This window comes from Gopherus flavomarginatus, chromosome 21, assembly GCF_025201925.1.
Source record: "Gopherus flavomarginatus isolate rGopFla2 chromosome 21, rGopFla2.mat.asm, whole genome shotgun sequence".
Taxonomy (NCBI): domain Eukaryota; kingdom Metazoa; phylum Chordata; order Testudines; family Testudinidae; genus Gopherus; species Gopherus flavomarginatus.
In genome coordinates, this window is record NC_066637.1 from 23,970,513 (window position 1) to 23,976,279 (window position 5,767).

At 57.9% G+C, this 5,767-nt stretch overlaps 1 non-coding gene across 1 annotated transcript; it reads left to right on the forward strand.

The window, feature by feature from the left end:
- Positions 1–4,532: 4,532 nt before the first annotated feature.
- TRNAQ-CUG (transfer RNA glutamine (anticodon CUG)) lies at positions 4,533–4,604 on the forward strand. Its single transcript has one exon. It is a non-coding gene; the product is annotated as a tRNA-Gln (tRNA).
- Positions 4,605–5,767: the final 1,163 nt, after the last annotated feature.

The following is a 5,767-nucleotide window of genomic DNA, read 5'->3' on the forward strand; positions in this document are numbered from 1 at the left end:
GCTGCAACTGATAACTTACTGTTGCACATTTCATTTCACAGCTGCTAGCTTTCTAGATCAAGTAGAGTTCAACATGGAGGAGCTTTGGTTCACTAAGGCTTAGATTTATGCCTAGTGACACCAACACTGGGGAGCGGCCGTTCCTGCGGGGGTGGGGCGCTGCCTTCCTTCCCCAGCTCTGCGAGGGGACCGGGAAGCGGCCGTTCCTGCGGGGGCGAGGCTTTGGGTTCCTTCCTCAGCTCTGCCAGGAGACTGAGGAGCGGCTGTCCCTGCGGGGGCGGGGCACTGGGTTCCCTCCCCAGCTCTGCCAGGGGACTGGGGAGTGTCCTTTCCTAAGGGGGCGTGGTGCTGTGTTCCCTCCTCAGCTCTGCGAGGAGACTGGGGAGCGGCTGTCCCTGCGGAGTCTGTGCTCTGGGTTCCCTCCCCAGCTCTGTAAGGGTACTAGGTAGCGGCCGTTCCTGCGGGGGTGGGGCGCTGCCTTCCCTCCCCAGCTCTGGGAGGGGACAGGGGAGTGGCCGTTCGAGACGGGGAGGGGCTCTGGGTTCCAGACCCAACTCTGGGAGGATACAGGGGAGGGGCAGTTCCAGCGGGGGCAGGGCGTGGACTTCCGTTCCCAGCTCTGGGAGGGGCCTGGGGAGTGGTGGTTCCAGCGGGGGGTGGGGACGGGGACGCTGGCTTCCCTCCTGTCATAAACAGATGGTTAAGGGTTAATGTCTCTTTTACCTGTAAAGGGTTAAGAAGTTCAGTGAACCTGGCTGACACCTGACCAGAGGACCAATCTGGGGACAAGATACTTTCAAATCTTGGTGGAGGGAAGTCTTTGTTGTGCTCTTTGTTTTGTTCTTTGTTCGCTGTTGGGGCTAAGAGGGACCAGACGTGCAACCAGGTTTTCTCCAATCTTTCTGAATCAGTCTCTCATGTTTCAAAGTAGTAATTATAGCCAGGAAACATGGATCAATCTTATGATTGTTTTCTTTACTTGTAAATGTGTCTTTTGCTGGAAGGATTTTTACCTCTGTTTGCTGTAACTTTGAATCTCAGGCTAAGCGGGTGGGGAGGTCCCTCTAGGCTATATAAATCTGAATACCCTGTAAAACATTTTCCATCCTGATTTTACAGAGATAATTTCTTTAATTAAAAGCTTTCTATTTTAAGAACCTGATTGATTTTTTTCCTTGTTTTAAGACCCAAGGGGATTGGGTCTGAACGCACCAGAGATTGGTGGGGGGAAAAGGACGGGGGGAAGGTTAATTCCTCTTTGTTTTAAGATCCAAGGAGTTTGGATCAGTGTAGCCTCTCTGGGTAACCCAGGGAGGGGAAAGTCTGGGGGGAAAAAGAGGGGAGGGAAGGCTAATTTCTTCTTGTGTTCAGATCCAAGGGGTTTGGGTCTTGGATTCCCCAGGGAAGGCTTTGGGGGAACAGGAAGTGTGCCAAACACTATATTTTTGGCTGGTGGCAGCGTACCAAATTTAAGCTGGTAATAAAGATTAAAAGTGATCATGCAGGTCCCCACTTTTTGGACGCTAAAGTTCAAAGTGGGGAAAAAACCTTGATACCCGTCCAGAATGGACCCTGCCTGGGTGGACTCGCTGTGGGAAGCGCACGGAGGGGCAGAGGATGCTGAATGCTCCAAGGAGAGACCCAGGAGGTAAAGACTTGTGAGCCTCTTGCCCTAAAAACTTCTGCTCCAAGGGAGAGGAGGCTCCTCAAAGTCCTGACTGGTTTTGTGGGGAGCAGTTCCAGAGCATTGCCCATGGTCTCCGTGACAACTGGTGGCAGAGGTGGGATGTACTGCACCCCGTGAATGGCGCTCCTTGCAGTAAGTGACTGGGGAGCAGTAAAACAAAGGGGGGATAATGAGGACCAGGTGTGCTGAAGGCTCAGAGATGGATGGTTTCAGGGAGCGGTTAACCTCTGGGAGTGTGTGACCAGCGAGAAGGACTGTTGGAGTAACAGGGTCCCCCTGAGGATTGCAGCCAGCAGTCTCAGGGGTGGAGGAGCTTGCCGCTCTGCCCTGGGAGAGAGGATTTTTGCAGTAGCAGGGTTCCCCTGGGGATGGCAGGAGCAGTCCCAGGGGCGGAGGAGTCTGCAGCTCGACCCTCGCAAAGAGGTGGTGACCACGAGAAGGGCTGGCACACCAGGGGTTCTTCCTGGAAACCACGGGGGAGCCAAGAGCACACAGGTCTGTCAGTCCAGAGCCTCTTGGGAACGGTGAAGTGATGGCCTATCACCATCTCCTTGAGAAGGACATTGTTATCCTGTACACAAAGAGGGTTACGCACGGGGAAGTTCACCAAGGCACAGTTAATCATGAGTGGGAAGAGAAGGACACGTCTGAGGAGCAGATTCCTGACCCAGATGGGCTACAAAAGTATCTGGGAGCAGCTGGAGCAGCAGCCAGACATCCCCAAGAGTCTGGTCCCCAACCAGACGATGGTTTTCACGATCGGGTTCCCCATCAGGGGATCGAAGACATATGGGATGGGAGCAGAGCCTGAGAGTGCGAGAGGATCGTGAGAGCAAGAGCCTGAGGAAAAGCTGCAGGAGAAGCAGCAGCAGCGTGGACTGGGGATGGTGGAGCAGAGAGACATAGGGGGCTGCCCAAGGGTCAGTGGGGAAACATGGATGGGGTGGAGAGACCCTGGGACAGAGAGAACTGTGGTGGTGCAGCCGCAGATGATGAGGGGCTGTGGGACCTGGGTGAAGGTCCCCAGGAGGGAGAGATGCTCCCCACCCCCCCTGCACACCGCAGAGGGGGCTCACGCTGGCTCTGAGGCTGTGACTAAAGCAAGGAGCTTGCTGCTTGCCCCCACTCGAACCGCCACTCCCCAGGCGTCTCCCACAGCTGGGGAGGGAAGCCAGCGCCCCGCCCTTACTGGAACTGCCACTCCGCAGGCCCCTCCCAGGGCTGGGGAGGGAAGGCAACGCCCCAACCCCGCTCGAACCGCCACTCCCTGCTCCCTTCCCAGAGCTGGGGAGGGAAGCCCCGTGCCGGCACGAACGGTCACTTCACAGTCCCCTGGCAGAGCTGAGGAGGGAACCCAGTGCCCTGCCCGCACAGTAACGGCCGCTCCCCACTCCCGTCGCAGAGCTAGGAAGGAACCTAGCGCCCCACGCGCCCAGGAACGGCCGCTCCCAGTCCCCTCGCAGAGCCGGGGAGACAACCAAGTGCCCTGCCCCTGCTAATACTGCCGCTGCCCAGTCCTCTGGCAGAGCTGGGGAGGGAAGGCAGCGCCCCGCCCCCATTGGAACAGCCTCTCCAAAGTCTCCTGGCAGAGGTGGAGAGTAAAGCAGTGGCCCGTCCCCGCTGGAATGGTGTCTCCACTGTCCCCCCGCAGGAACGGCCGCTCCCCAGTTCCCTGGCAAAGCTGGAGAGGGAACCCAGTGCCCCGCTCCTGCAGGAACGACTGCTCCCCACTCCCCCCGCAGAGCTCTGAGGGCCCCCAGCTCCCTGCCCACCCAGGAACTTCCACTCCCCAGTCCCCTCGCAGAGCCGGGGAGGGAACCCAGCGCCTCACCCCTGCAGGAACAGCCGCTTCACATTCCCCTTGCAGACCTGGAGAGGGAAGGCAGAGCCCCTCCCCCGCAGGTTTGCACACGGGTCATGGCCATGGCCGGGAGCGCAGCGCAGAAGCTGCTCCAGCCCTGCAGCCTGCGGGGCAGCGCATTGGGGTGGGGGCAGCACGGAGCAGGCAGGGCCCAGGTGGGCGGGGGGCGGAGACACAAGTGGGGCGGACACGCTCCTGCCAGGAGCTGCCTGATTCACTCCCTGCCCGGGAGCTGCAGGAGGGGCCCAGATCATGGCTTGGCTGCAGAGCTCGGAGCCCAGGCTGGGCCCAGGAGTGAGGGGATGGGGGAGCTGGGGGTGTAGCGGAGGTTGGAGCTGAGAATTAGTTGGAGATGGGGCTGTGCCCCTTCCGCTTGGCGGCAGGGGGGCCCTCTGGCTTTTTTTTTTTGCTCCGCCCCCCACATCCCAATATTTCATCTTGCCATCTGGTCACCCTAGCCTGATATGAAGAAGGATGTCTGGACCAAGGGGCCAGGGACTGGCCTTTGCTAGAGAAACCACTGTCAAGTTTTAGCCAATTAGGACAAGTCAGCAAATAAGAACCACCTCAGGTATCAGTAACTTCTACAGGTTGCAAATTCCTACATGCAGCAGTTTCTGGCACTACACCTGCACAGCTCTGCTCCCCGGCTCTTCTCGGGCTCCTGCTCTCTCCTTAGCTCTGTCCCACTCTCGCCCAGGCAGTTCCAGCTCACATGGAGGCTGGGACCCCCTGGCCTGGTGACTCTCTCATTACACTGCCTGGCCTGTCAGTGCGGCTAACTTGGAGCTTTGGCCTCTCCCCACTGTCAGTCTCAGGGTCCTGATTTACCATTGATCCTTCCCCCTTCTATTGGTGCTGGGAACTAGCCAACCAATCCGCTGCCCCTCAAACACACACACTAAGTTTTAGTAAAGGGCCAAGAGTCCCCTTACACAAGCAACCCATGAGGGTCACCGATGTGCAGAAAAGGCAGCACAAGCTGGTCCCATGGTGTAATGGGCAGCACTCAGGACTCTGAATCCTGTAATCTGAGTTCAAATCTCAGTGGGACCTTGTGTTGGCTTGTGGTCATAGGCAGCGGGTTATATACATTTGCGGTGCTCAGGCTCCAGGAATATTCAGGGCTGGGGGCCCTGCTCCAGCAATATTTGGAGTTGGGTCTCTTCCCCTGGGCCCTGGCACCCCTCCCCCTGCTGTGGTGCGTCCCTGCCTGACAAAAAGCAGCAGGGGCCTGTCTCCTGCCTGCTCCTGCTGCTGGAGTAGAGGGATTCCGGGCAGAACTGCTGCCCCAGAGTCCTAGTGCAGGCTGCCCTGAGCCTCTCCAACACCCCCAACCCTGAGCTCCCTCTGAACCCTGATACTCTGCCCCAGTCCTGAGCCCCTCCTGCATCATGAATCCCTCATCCACAGCCCTATGCTCCCTCCCAGAGGGTGCACCCCTTCCCACACACTTCTTCCCACCCCCAGAGCCTGCACCTCTCACCCCTTCCTACAACCCTGCCGGAGCCTGCACCCAGCACCCAAACTCCATACTAAACCCTGCACCCCTCCTGCACCCTAATCCCCAGCCCAGGATCTGAAGCCCAGACCTCCTGCCTAAATCCCCTCCCAGAGCCTTAGGCAGGTGAGGGTGGAGTTTGGGGGCAGGTTCTGGGCTCCACCAAAATTTCTACAAACTTGCCACCGATGCTTATGGTAACACCCCAGAGCTTAACTTCCCTGTCTCCAGCTGTGTAAGCGTGAATCTTTCACCTCCTGCTGGGTGTCTCACACCTCCTAGAGTCAGGTCTTTGGCGGGGATGGCCACAATGGGTTAGGGCTCTCGAACTTGCTACCCTGATAGTTGGGATTCTTGCTGCTGCACCTGATGTTCACAAGCTTGGCCCTTGTGCTTCCTACCACACTTTTCCTCTGGCCCACATGGTGCTTGAAGAAAGGAGTGACAGGGCTGGGATTAATAGTCAGGGCTTGGCAGGAGGAAGACTCCCAGGCTGGAGCCCAACACACCTTCCGTCCTCCGGGCACCTAGAGCAGAGGCAGCCCAGCTCTGTCTGCTGGAAACCTCAGCAGAGTAGGTGAATTCATGTAAATACAGTCTGGTCCCAAAGCCTCCTCCCAACCCTGGTCATCAGTAGCTGCCAGGGGAGAGCTCATTCACACCTCGCTTACAAATCATCATTTGAAATTCTAAGGTTGGCCAACACTGCCGAAGCCAA